At 39.3% G+C, this 14759-nt stretch overlaps 1 long non-coding RNA gene across 1 annotated transcript in view; it reads left to right on the top strand.

Moving 5' to 3' along the window:
- The window catches only part of LOC131404733 (uncharacterized), an 84671-nt gene that overhangs the window by 49547 nt on the left and 20365 nt on the right, over window positions 1-14759 (top strand). The window lies entirely within an intron of this gene.

Genomic DNA, 14759 nt, shown 5'->3' with positions numbered 1-14759 from the left:
TCTGCAGGAACAGTAGTAGTAGAAGCAGGCTGGATCCCAAAGCTAAGTGTACCAGAAACCCAAGGGGCTGAGCATTCTTCTTAGGACAAATCCCTGCCCAAACAAGGCCAATCTTGGGGGACACACTGACATCCTGCCCCAGACAGGCCTGTGCTGGTGCCTGGGGCTGCACGAGGTGAGCTTTGCACCTAAGTCCCCATGCAACCTGGAGAGCGGCCTCGGCCTGCCTCGGAGCTGGCCACAAGGCTGCTGGGCCTGATTTCATAAACAGGATACAGAAAAACCCTTATCAAAATGAAAACACTTGATAAATTGTACTACATTAAAATTAGGAATTTGTGTTTATCAGACACCTTATGAAAACCTTATGAAAGTAAAAAGGCAAGCCACAGAGCATGAAAAAGAGTTTTGCAATACATATCTCACAAAGGACTTTTATCCAGAGTATGTTAAAAATGCCTACAAATAAATAGAACTAGGTAGACCATTCCTTAGAAAAATGGATAAGAGTCTTGAACAAGCAGTTCACAGTGAAAGGTTATCCAAATGGTCAACAAACATGTGAAAAGTTCAACCTCACTAATCATGAGGGAAGCGCAGATTAAAAGAACAATGTGATACCACCTCAGACCCAAGAGAATTTCTCAAAATAAATAAAATAAATAGCTAAACAATAGCAAGTACTGTAAAGAACTTCCGTGTTCTGCAGAGGCAGACGCGATTTGGTACAACCACATTGGCAAACTGTAGAACAAGCACACGCATACCTCTTATGACCCAGCAGTTCCATCGTTAGGTATTTGCCCAACAAAAATACGTATATTAAGCAAAAGACATGTGCAAAAATGTTCACAGTCAAAAAATTGAAAATACTCCAAATGTCCATTAACAGCAGAATAGGTAAGTAGATTGTGGTATATTGATACAATGGTGGAATACTTAATGGAAATGAAAATGAATGAACCTCAACTACATACAACATGGATGAATCTCACAAATATAACATTTAGCAAAAAAAAAAAAAAGAAATGAAAGAAAGAATGCATAACGTATGATTCCATTTGTATAAATTTAAATAACATAAAACCAATCTGTGCTGTTAAAAGTTAAAAGTGAGGATGGTGGAATTCTTTGCAGGGTTAGAGTGGTGAGTTAGTAACTAACTGAAGGGGGCATCAAAGGGCTTCTACACTTTAGGTAGTGTTCTTTTTCTTACTCTGGTTTCTAGTTACAGAAGAGCACTGTCTTGACATGAGTACAGCCATGTTTGGCCGCTCCATTGACCTATATCCACCAACACACAAAAAAATACAAAGCTGCTTTCTGTGTGGTGGAAACTGGCCTTTTCCCGAAAACTGGCCTTTCTCCCACGGAGGGAGTTGCAAGTTGTAACAGTTCAAGGCTCTTGGAGCGTCGTAGCATGGGATGGACTGGCCATCTGTGCCGGGCTAAGACGATAACCAAAGAAAACAATGCACGTACACAACCACTGGGGGGACGTTAGCCAAGGGGCTCAGTGCACGTACGCCACTGATAACTGTTTTGTGCATGGAAACACTAGATGCTTGCTCTGTAAACTCTGTAACTGCTTATATAAACTGCTGAAAACCGAGGCCTGGTGAGAGTTCCACCTGTGGAAGGGACGCCTTGCCCAGGACGTGTGATCCTTGCCCAGCCGTGTCGATTGACAGGACTCTCCCAGCAGTGGGGCGTGGATGTTGTGAGTAATTGATTTACTGTGAAGTAACTGATTTGATGTGTTCTCTTTTCGGTCAACCTGATGTTTCTCTTTCCGGTTGATTTGTGTCATTTCCCTTCAGTCGATCTGGTGTTTCCCTTTCCGATCGATCTGATGTTTTTCCCTCTTATTATATGACCTATTCGGATCTGCTGCTATCTCAGTCGATGTGGATGTTTTCCCTTTCCAGTCGAGCTGGTGTTTTTTCCCTCTTATTATTTGACCTATTCGGATCTGTTTGCGGACTATCGTCTTTACTATCCTCTATATAATAAAATATACCTTCAGTCCATTTGTTTGGAGTGGAAAGTTTCTTTTACGTCTCCGATCGAATCCCCGAACCTCTCATAACATAATTGGCGCTGTGAGCAGGATTCGATTAAGGAGATGCCTTTCCTATTCAAACGAAAGGTAACTGAAGCCAAGGTGGAAGAAATTCCAGGATGGGAGGACCCTCCCTTTTACACTCTGGCTGGGGAGTGGGCTCGTAGGTCAGGGTTATGTGAAGCTTGGGATGCTCGTCTGCGACGATTTAAACCGTTGGATGTGACCAAAGCTTTGCAGACGGTGAAAAGGAAAAAGAAAGATGATGTTTCTTTTTTGACACGGCGAGGTTGGTGTTTGCTGACTGCTTATCGTCGGGCTATAGAAGATAGGGATAAGATACAGAAAAAAAAGACACTCTTGAAAAAAGAAAATTCAGATTTGCAGTTTCGCTTGGCTATGATTCAATGTCAATATCATACACTGGGAGATCAGGCACGTAACTACCAAGCTATAGCAAAAAAGGCTGCTGTAAGAGTTGCCAAATATAAATATAGAAAGAGGAGAGGAAAGGTAAATAAACGAAAAGTTCATATGGCTATAGCATCGGCCGGTCCTAAGTGGGACCCGGACACATGGGATGGTGATCTCTGGGATGATGATTCTAAAACTGATTATGAGGAAGAGGAAAAACCGCCCAAACGCACAGAGGCACGTCCTCTTCACCGTCGGCGGATGGAAATGTATGGTAATCATTCTGTAAGAAAAGATGTGATTGAGGATTTTAACCAACAAAAAATTTCTGATATTTTAGCCCGGGCTACACAAAAGCCTGGAGAAGCCATTATAACCTGGCTTGTTCGCCTATATAATATGGGAGCTACAAGAATTAATCTGGATGCAGGAGATGCTTTTAAATTTGTAATTTTGTCCAATGATCCAGTAATACGGGGAGCTTTCAGAGATTGGAGCATGAATGCTCACCCCCCAAATAATCGTGGACAAGACACTGATGGTACAACTTTATTGGCTCTTGCAGTAAAGGGAGCTCAAGATAAATACCCCACGGAGGATATGTGGCCAGACACTAATAGACCGTGGTATACTTTAAAAGATTGTGTCCAAAAGATAAAAAAAAAAAAAAACATAAAACGGGCTATGTTTCTGGGGTGTGGTGAAGCTTTAAATAAAATGACTTTAAATGTCCAGGTGCAAAACAAGTTGATAAAAACTGCACCTCCGGCATACAAACAAATAATTACAACCCTTCTCATAAATAAAACTAAAAACCCTATAGCAACACTTGCAGATAAGTTTATGCAGCTAGCAGACTTGGGAGACTGGCAGACAACTAAAAACTCTCCAGGAAGAGAAAAAAGAAAAACATTCTTTAAAAAGGATAAAATGACTTGAGGTGATATATTTTTGGCCCTACTCCGGGCAGGAGTACCCAAAGACCAAATTCGTGGAGTTCACACTAAAAAATTATGAAAACTATATAAAGAAAAAGGGCTGAATGTAAAACAAGTAAACAGAGGGGACAGTATAAAAAATGCTTCCAACCCAGTGCCTGCTGCACCTAGTGCACCGCCTCCTCCCTCGGATCCTCTTTTTGCTGACTTATGTGATTGAGGGGAAGGCCAAACCTCTGTATCGATTAATGCCACTATAAAAAAAGGTATTAGACCACATGTACCAATTAAAATATTTTGGAAGAATGGATCTACAACTAGTGTACAGGCACTTATAGATACAAGGCCACCCTTATCTATGGGAATCCAACAAAGTTTCAAGATACATCAATTCTGATAACTGGATTGGGAGGAAAAAAAATCCAGGCAGTTACCACTAATCTTTCTATGCAAATTGGGCAACTACCCCGGGACACATATCTAGTTATGATTGTGCCAATACCAAAATATATAATTGGGATTGATATTCTGAAAGGATTGACATTAAATTTGGCTGATGGACAATACCAATTTGCTATTAGAGCTTTGTCTTTTCATATTAATGCTGTAATTATGGGATGTTTACATCATGAAGTAAAAATTCCACCTGCCACGCAAGTGGTCAATCAAAGACAATATCGCATCCCTGGAGGATAACAAAAAATATCTGAGACCATAAAAGATTATTTGGCTGTAAAAGTCCTTCGCAAAATAACTACAGCCTGGAATAATCCTATCTGGCCTGTTAAAAAAGGTGATGGGACGTGGAAAATGACTGTAGATTACAAAGAGCTACACAAAGTGACTCCGGCTATTCAAGCGGCCGTCCCTGATTTGATTACTGATATAACAGAATCTCCTGTTAAATGGGGTGTCTCATATGACCAATTAAATGAAAAACAACAAAAATATACCTGGTTTACGGATGGTTCTGCCAAAATAATATCGGGCTCACGGAAATGGAAAGCAGTTGCCTATAACCCATCCACCCAACAAACAATTGTCACCACCGGAGATAACATGAGTAGCCAATATGCTAAACTTTATGCGGTGTATCAGGCACTTCAACAAGAACAGGGGCAACAATGTCATATATATACTAATTCATAGGCAGTGGCACAAGGTTTGACAACGTGGATGCCACAATAAAAAAAAATAATTAAAAAATTAATGATAAAAAAGTATAGAAAAAAAATTATAAAAAGACATATGATTATGGTATCAAAACACAATTGTTACTATATTTCATGTTGATGCTCACAGTTCTTTAATTTCTACAAAACAAAAGCATAATTCTCATGCTGATCAGCTGGTGCAAATTCGTGCAACGCACAACCCAGGCTTAGCACAATGGGTCCACAAAAAGAGTGGACACTTGGGAAAACAAGCGTCATACAGGTGGACACAACAAAGGAGAATCCTTGTCACCCATGATGATATTGCCACTGCAATACAACAATGTCAGTTATGCCAACAATTAAATAAACGGGGAGTTCCACATCCCTACCAAGGTCATATCCAAAAGGGATTATTTCCTGCCCATACCTGGCAAATAGATTTTATTGGACCATTGCCAAATTCTTGTGGATATACTTATGTCTACACTGCTGTTGATACATATTCTGGTTATTTATTGACTATGCCAACTAAAGTGGCCACCCAACAGAGTGCCATAAAATTATTAGATACAATTAAGTTATATTATAAAACACCAAGACAAATTCAAAGTGACAATGGTTCCCACTTTACAGGTAAGTTAATTCAAACCTATACCAAGAAAAATTATATAGAATGGATTTATCATATACCTTATTACCCCCAAGCTGCAGGCCTCATAGAACGAATGAATGGATTGCTTAAACAACAATTGAAAAAACTTGGTCATGGCTCATTAAAGGGGTGACACAACCATCTAAATACTGCTCTAAATATGTTAAATAACAAGCCACTAGGCCCTAATGAGACTCCTCTGTCAAGGTTGTTACCAGCAAAGATTACAGAAGTGGCAGCCGCCACCCATGAGCTTATGACCTTAACCTATTGGCCCCTGACTCAGTCTGCTAAACCGCCTTTTCGTGCCACGGCCGAAGCGGCTGGATTGGATTTATCTACTGTTCATTCTATTCAATTGCCCCCTAAGAAGCAGTCTATAGTCCCTACTGGGATAGGGGTACAATTTCCCAAAAGTACCTTTGGTTTGTTAAAAGCACACTCTGGACTGGCAGCAAAAGGTATTGATGTACTGGGAGGAGTCATTGATCCCGATTACCAAGGAGAAATAAAATTTATATTATATAATGGTAGTGACACAGTACTAACTGTAGAGTCTGGGGAACGAGTGGGACAATTATTGGTGCTTCCCCTTTTGACTCCAAATGTGTCACAAGGACAGCCTCCAAGTAAATTAACTAAAAGAGAAATGCAAGGATTTGGGTCTACAGATGGATGAAAACCTGGAACAAAGGTGTGGGTGACACATCCACCCAATGCGGCTCCCCGTGCCACAGAAGTAGTGGCCCAAGGGCCCACTACAACACTCATAGTTATATATCCAAAAAATAAACAATTATATCATGTTCCTAAAAATTCTGTTTCTTTGCGTAAATAGATATTCCTGCTATGTTCACTATGCTGTGCTGCACCTCCATGTCTGCTACAGACCTACACACCAACTAATGCCTCTGTAGGACAACCTTTGACCCTCTACTGTTAGACCAACTGCTCTACACCAGTGGGACCTATAACCTGGACTATAAATGGCCGAGAAATTTGGTCTCAAAAACATCAAGCAATCTCTCGGTACAAGCCTATATCTGATCAGTCACACAAAACTAGTTATAATTTCCCTATTACCCTGCCTTCTGTTACCCTCCGTAATGGGGGCTGGTCTGGACTTCTGCAAGCTAGTTTGTTATGCCTAAATGTTACCTTATCTAATGTTATCTTTGATGCTATATATGATTTACAAGATCAAGTTAATAACATTTCATATTCTGAGGGGTTATTTGATTGGCTACCTTGGGGTTTGGGTCTTTTATTACAAAACAGTTTTATAATTATTGTAGTCATTGGATTTTAGATTCTTGGATGTGCCTTATGGGCTTATATACAAAGTTCATTGTCTGTGCATATGGTGTCTTATGGTTAATGGAGACGGCCACGGCTGAATATGTCTTGACATGAGTACAGCCATGTTTGGCCGCTCCATTGACCTATAGCCACCAACACAAAAAAAAAATACAAAGCTGCTTTCTGTGTGGTGGAAACTGGCCTTTTCCCGAAAACTGGCCTTTCTCCCACGGAGGGAGTTGCAAGTTGTAACAGTTCAAGGCTCTTGGAGCGTCGTAGCATGGGATGGACTGGCCATCTGTGCCGGGCTAAGACGATAACCAAAGAAAACAATGCACGTACACAACCACTGGGCTGGGACGTTAGCCAAGGGGCTCAGTGCACGTACGCCACTGATAACTGTTTTGTGCATGGAAACACTAGATGCTTGCTCTGTAAACTCTGTAACTGCTTATATAAACTGCTAAAAGCTGAGACCTGGTGAGAGTTCCACCTGTGGAAGGGACGCCTTGCCCAGATGTGTGATCCTTGCCCAGCCGTGTCGATTGACAGGACTCTCCCGGCAGTGGGGCATGGATGTTGTGAGTAATTGATTTACTGTGAAGTAACTGATTTGATATGTTCTCTTTTCGGTCAACCTGATATTTCTCTTTCCGGTTGATTTGTGTCATTTCCCTTCAGTCGATCTGGTGTTTCCCTTTCCGATCGATCTGATGTTTTTCCCTCTTATTATTTGACCTATTCGGATCTGTTTGCGGACTATCGCCTTTACTATCCTCTATATAATAAAATATACCTTCAATCCATTTGTTTGGAGTGGAAAGTTTCCTTTACGTCTCCGATCGAATCCCCAAACCTCTCATAACAAGCACTTACTTTGAGAATCCAAGGAGTTTTGTGCCCTTTTCTGTAGATAAAGAGTAGGTGGGTTTTGGATTTGTTGACATGTGGACTAAAAGCATTCAGGCAAAGATAACAGTGTAAACATATTTTTCATTTCTTGGCTTATATTCTTTCTGAGATACATAAAAAAAGGCGATGGTAATTGCAGACATGTATAGATTTGTGTATTAGATATGAGACATATTCTATGTGACATACTGACCAAGATGACAAAATACAATCTGATTTTTGATAGATGATTATTTAATTAACCAGCACTTTGTGTCCAGAAAAGCAAACACTTGAACCACAAAACTCTGGATTATCAAAAACTGCACATTTTCAGTAGCAATAACCATTATCCAACCCTCCTACCCAGACATTCATTATAATGAGTGATGATGATTAAGGAACAGTAGGATCTCTAGAAACAGTCTTTTGGGTGACCTACCCAGGAAGAACTGCAGTGGCAAAGTAAGGTCAGTGTCGTGACCACTGCACACCATGACCCCTCGAAGATGTGGACTTCCTGCCTCCCCTCAGTCTTGACCACAACATCCAATTGGCCATTGGAAGAGATGTTGCAAAACTTGCACACTGCACACCTTTGACTGGGAACAGAGGAATTCTTCATCTTAATGAGGCCATCATTCTGAAACTTCCATCCTTTTCCAGAACTTAAAGAATAGATGACTCATACCTCCTACCCAGGGTAAGATCTAGCACATAATTCTCTATTGGAAATCTTTGGAAATTTTCTTATGGGGATTTTACAGTTGCCTATTCTATTGAGAAGAAGGCTGTGGCTGTGGCTGCATAGGACACAAATTGCACCTAATTTATTAAATAACTACATGTTCCCACATGTAACTAAGAAAGTAGGATTGGAAGACATGTCCACGGTGTTCTAGATGTGTGAGTCTGCCTTTCTCCTAAGAGACACATGGAAGAACTGAAACAGTGCCAGCACCCTGTGGAAATTGTGGTGATCCCCCAAGTGAGAACAGACGCTGCTTTGATAGTCATGGGCTCTACAGTGAATAGTGTGCTTATGATAGACCCAATCTATTGGGTTATGAATCCCCTCAGTCCTCAGTGCTGGTGAGGAGTGTCCTGGGTCTGCTGGCTCTCCCAAGTCAGTCTCATTACACTGCCAGCAGCCTCATGTGTTCCTTATATTTGATGTGTGCCATGAACTGAAAATGATTGGGAAGCACTGGCATAAGACATTTGTGTACACACCAGCCAGATTTAGCATATATTGTCATTTTGCTATGTTTGTTTTAGAATCCTTTTTGAAGGAATAAAACATCACAGGTACCGCTAAAGCTGCTCTTCCCCATCCTGCTCCTTTCCTGCCCTCCCTGAAGGTTAACCACTATCCTGGAAGTGGTGTGTGTGCTTCCTGTGCACGCATAATGCTGTAGTTACACATGTATGTCCACTCAGCAATCCACACTGTCATGTGCACGTAATGTTTACCTAAGTGATCTCACACTGTCAGCATTCTTTCACAATTTATTTTTTAATTAGGCATATTTTTGAGATTTTTATAGTTTGATTCATTCACATTTATTAGGGTTACTGACATATTGTGATCTACTGCTGCCCTAGTAGATTGTGTTTCCTATTTAACTGGTCCTTTGTTAGCTCTCTCTTCCTCCTTTACTTTTCCAATAGACTAATTGCATTTTTAATTTTTTTTTTTTTTTTACTATCTTCTTTCCTTCAACTGATTTGTTGTTAGTACTGTGGAGTCAGTTCTGACTCCTAGTGACCCTTGGGACAGCAGAGCAGAACTCTGCTTGATCTTTTTGCGCCGTCCTCTCATCTTCCGGCGCTATATCAGACAACGATCCGCTGCTGTTCATAGGGTTTTCATGGCCAATTTTTTGGAAGTGGGTGGATAGGTCCTTCTTTCTAGTCCATCTTAGTCTGGAAGTTCTAATGAAACCTGTCCACCATGGGTGACAATGTTGGTATTTGAAATACCTGTGGCATAGCTTTCAGCATCACAGTAACACACAGCGCCACAGTATGACAACAACAGAAGGATGGTGTGATTCCCTGACGGGGAAAGGAACCTGCGCCTTGGCGGTGAGAGCGCTGAATCGTAACCACTAGACTACTTTTCAACTGATCAGGAAGTTATATATTCTATGTCTATTCTTTTACTGATCCCTCTTAAGTTTTAACATGTATACTTGATTAACCATGACAGTTAATGAATAATATAAGAACCTCAGAATACTTTAATTCCAATCACTACTCATCTTCTTACATTTCACTTATTCTGAGTTACTGTTGTCTGGTATTTCATTCTTATCTTATTTTTAACCATCCCCAATTAATCATAATTGTTATTATTAATTTTACTAGTTGACGATTCCTTAGAATTACTCATTTTTTAAATCAATGCTTTGTGCATTCTGTTGCTTCTTATACTGTTGCTCCTAGTTGAGTTTCCTTTACATTGCAGAACATGCTTTAACAGGTTTTACAGAATTAATCAGTGAGTGGTAAGTTCTGTGACTGCTAAGTTCTTGTAAAAGTTCTTTGTAAAAAAGAACCTTTTACAAGTTCTTTGTAAACAAAAAAACAAAACAAAAAACCAAATAGGCTTTATTTTGCCCTTCTGAATTTTAGTCTAGTTGGATATAGAATTTTTAGGCTTAGAGTTGTTTTCTCTTAGCACTCTGAAGATATTTTTCTGGTTTCTTTTGTTGCTGATAAGAAATCCGTCCATCTAATTGTTGTTCCTTTGAAAAGAATGTTTTCCACCCACTCCCTGAGTATTTTAAAATATTTTCTGTTTCTTTTTGATGTTATGCAGTTTCACAATAATATATGTAAGTGGAATTTATTTAAAAACTTACTTTGCTCAGAACTCTTTAAGGAGAATTCTTGTCAGTCTTCAATTCTGGAAAATTCTCAGCCATTATCTGTTTGAACATTGCCTTTCTGCCATTTTTTTTATTCTTACTTTCTGTAACTTCTATTAGTCATATGTTGGATCTCATTATACTAATTCTATGTGTCCTAACTTCTTTTTAAAAGTATTTCCCATCACTTCATCTGTCTATGTTGCATTCTGCATAATCTTGATAATTCTGGATAATCTCCTCTGATGTATCTTTCAGTCCTCTAATTCCCTTTCCAGCTATGTCTAGTCTAATTTCTATGACTATATTTTTCATATCTAGAAATTCTTTTCATTTGATTTTTTCATGGTCCTTTTCTTATGATTTATAGTCCTTCTTTTATCTCTTTAATAATTTAAAACTTACTTTATATTACTTTGGTATTGTTCTTTTTGTAAGATTGTCCTATTTTCTTACATTGGAAATAGTTGTTATCTCAAATGCATGGGGAGCTATTCACCCTATTTTTTGTGTCTATTGACATTGTCTCATCTTGCATCATTTCCATGTGTGTGGTTTGCAATTTTTTATTGTAATCTCATCTTCAGTGGTGATTTTGTCTTCCCCATGGGAGTCTCATGCCACCTGAAGTATAGAAGAGCAGCTTTACGTCTGCTTTTTCCAGGTACTTGAGCAATTTTATGGTCTTTCAATTTCTTGCTTTGGGAATTTATGCAACATGCATGTAGTGTAAATTTGAACTCCACACCCATGTGTATCATATGCCTGGTGTTCCTATTTCACATGGAAGCCTATTTTTTATCACTCAGAGTCCCAGGAAAAGATAAGCCTCCTTTGATGCTTCCTTAGGGCTTAGGTAAAGATTATTTAGTTACTGCTTTACTCAGAGCATAGCTCTTTAAGGTCCTGGCTGTATGCCGGGGTCATACTTTGAGATCCCCATGTCATGTGGTCATTGGACTGTTTGGTTTTAAAATTCCATCCCACAGCCTGTAGGATCTGTTCAATCTAATATCTGCTCTGGCCATCTTGACATAAGATTGAGAGCTTACTACTCTGGCTTTAAGTTCTCTCTTCTTTTCTGACTCCAGGAGCTTCCCATATTTATTTGAATTAATTTTATATTGTTATTGTTATATTTGTTTGACAGGGGTGAATGGTTTCCCATGTTAGCTCAGTCTACTAGATTGGTGGAAATAGAAGTCCTTCAATCCTACTAATTTTTAGAACCCAGAGACTTTTGATAGTCTCTACAGATCCTCTTTTATTTATGTATTGGTAATTAAGATATACTTAATCATGTATGCATTTATACACACATTATGAGTGTATATATATATATACATATGTGTGTGTATATATATATGTATACACATATGTGTGTGTGTGTGTATATATATATATATACACACACACACACACATATGTATAAATAAAACTGGATGACTCGGAGTGTCTGTATACATTTGTGTGTACAGAATAATGTTGGTTTTCCTCCATAAATAAGAAAGAGAAAAATCAAGAAAGAGGAACATGGCCTGGAGGATCCTGTCATGAGGGTCTCTTTGAAGACATAGAAGGGCACGCTAATGAAGGCAGCTCTTGAACTCTCCGGGTCAATTGCACCTGCACCAGCCAGCTGGAGTCCAGAAACATGTAGTAGCCTCCACCTTGAGTGACATGAAAGCCAGGACCCCTGGGAGCCCTTGAGGTATGAGAAGATGTCCATCAGATAATATTCAGGAACTCAATAGCTGGGAGGCAGGCAGGCACTCAGAGCAGGCTCTAGTGTCTGCTGGCTGTTGTAAAACCTTACCTTGTGCACTTACCTTACCTTAGCAAGGACCCATTTGGAGAGTTTGGTTTTAAAGTTCTCTTTTCTTAGTCCTCTTCCTTTGACAGTAATTCCTCCTACCAAATCCAGGATTTACATATTTCATTCTCTCATAAAATTCTATGCTCAAGAAAGAATCTGATACTTCTTTATGCTAATGTGTATCTATCACTTTGATTTCTCTATTACGTTTCCCAGAAATATTTGTATTCAAACATAGGTCTTATAGAGAAAGGAAAGTAAAATTTTTTGAGCTTCCAAATATGCCAGACATGATGCTAAGGGCTAGGCTTTTCCTTCGTTTCTGAAAATATCACAAAGGTAGCTATTTTTCATAATGGTTTTGGATCTCTTGACTCTAAATATCTGAAGGGGTTACAGCTGTGGATTGCTTATGACTGTGACTATGATTAGTAGTCCAGTCTCGTTGTAGATTAGGATTTGGATAATCCTATGTCCTAATGACCAAGAAGAATAACTACTATTATAAAGTATGTAAAATTTAAATTTAATTCAATTAAATAGTGGATAGTACAATTATATGCCGGGAGACATCAACGAACAAACAAATCTGCTTCTTGCTCTAAGAAAGCTTCCATCAAGAGACAAAAACATTGTTTTATGATATTCCCTTACAATTTGGTATTTACTAGCAGTAAGAATCCCTAGAAATTCTCCAAAGAGACAAGGAAGGCAGGAGAAGGAAGCCTGGACAAATCTATACTGTGACATGAGAACCTGAGGTACTCATAGAGTTGTCTCCAAGAGGAACTACAGTGTTTGTTAGATAAAAGGTTGGGGAAACTTGGGGATGCTTCAGGTCTCCCCTCATATTCTAGAGGTCCTTTCCAATGAGTAGGACATGGCAGCTAATGGTTCTAGGCAGTCAAGACTTGAATTCAGATGGGTATGTGAGAAAATAGCTCTGGGTTATACAACCATCTGTTGGGACCAGGGATCTATCTAACTTGGAGACATAAGGATTAGACACCAGCACCCGGGGTTGTTCTCCAGGCAGAATGTCAGAGGTCTAGTCAGGTGGAATGGAATTTAGACATGTCTCTACTTCTTGTGGGTTATTGAAGGGCTGAGCAAGAAATCAAAGCATATTCATTCTGTATAGTTCAATAGTCATTTTTTGAGCCCCACCACGTGGTAGACATTGGAGGCAGGCATTGAAGTAGAAACACAAATAAGATACAGTCCTTATCCTCAAGGAGTATGCTTTTAGTGGCAAAGACAGATGTATAAACAAATACTATGCCATGGTAAAAGTACAGCAAAGTGCTCTGCTGTGAGGAAGTGTAATGGAGGGTGGCAGCTTTGGCAATTGGAGAAGTACATTTTATAGATATTTAGTTCCTATTAGCGTTGGAAGTAGCAAGAATCTCTAACAGTTTAAGAGAACTTAGTAAAACCATCTGGCCCAGAGATTTTTTAGAATAATTCCTCGATATCTTTCCCAATTTAATTTTTGGTTATTGGTCTAGTCACATTTTTATTCTTTCTTGTGACAATTTTGGAAATTTATATTTTCTCAGAAAATCACCATCCTTAATTGAGATTTTTAAGTATATTAACGCATAAGAGTAGTCATCTAATTTTTTGATCTTCTCTGTATCTGTTTTTATGTCCTTTTCCTCACAATTTTGTTTGTGTTTTCTCCCATTTTGTGAGGAGGAGCTTTATTCTTAGACTATCCAGGGCCGGCCCCGTGGCTTAGCAGTTAAGTGCATGCACTCCGCTACTGGCGGCCCAGGTTCGGATCCCCGCGCGCGCACCGACGCACTGCTTCTCCGGCCATGCTGAGGCCACGTCCCGCATACAGCAGCTAGAAGGATGTGCAGTTATGACACACAACTATCTACTGGGGCTTTGGGGGAAAAATAAATAAATAATAATAAAAAAAATAAAAAAAAAAAAAGAATATCCAATACTTTATTTACCATCTCAGAGTCTACATTTAAGTTTTCCATCCATAGGAATGCTTGTGTTTGGCATCTTTTACTGAAAATATTCCTATACTGTGTTTCTCTTTCTCCCTCCAGATTGTGAGTTTGTGGAAGATGGGGCCACTCTGGCTTGTTGCCTGTGGTATCTGGGTGCCCAGGACAGTGCCCGCTGTCTAACTCCCAGCACAGGATGAGGACTTGTCTCCTCGGCCCCTCTTTACGCATGTGCTTTGATCTTGAAAACTTAAAATAAGAGACCAAAAGCTGTAGAAATAAACTTATTAAAACAGGAAAAATTTTAAAATAGACAATACAGAAGCAAAGGTAAAATGAAGTTTAAACTAGAGTTAATAATAATATGTTGGTAAACACAAAACCTTAAGTTTAAAAAGAAATAATGTACTAATCAAGAAAATAGTGAATTAGAAGATAGGAAAACAGTATAATTAATTTATAATGCTAAAATATTATTCTTTAAAAACGACGACAGCAACAACAAAAAACAAGTCTCTTCAAGACTGACGGATGTAATGGTGCTAACTAGCCTTTCCTGATTATGTTCTCTTCCTGCCCTGCCCACACCTACATTCCTTGGAAGACAACAAGAATTGCTCAGGGCTGTGTTAGGAGGGACCAGAACTTGGAAATGATTGTGCAATGCTCTGCTTTAGGAAGGGATTTCTTATG

Source organism: Diceros bicornis, chromosome 4, assembly GCF_020826845.1.
Source record: "Diceros bicornis minor isolate mBicDic1 chromosome 4, mDicBic1.mat.cur, whole genome shotgun sequence".
NCBI classification, from domain to species: domain Eukaryota; kingdom Metazoa; phylum Chordata; class Mammalia; order Perissodactyla; family Rhinocerotidae; genus Diceros; species Diceros bicornis.
Note: the sequence above shows the minus strand (reverse complement) of the source record. Positions and strands in the feature narration are given on the sequence as shown.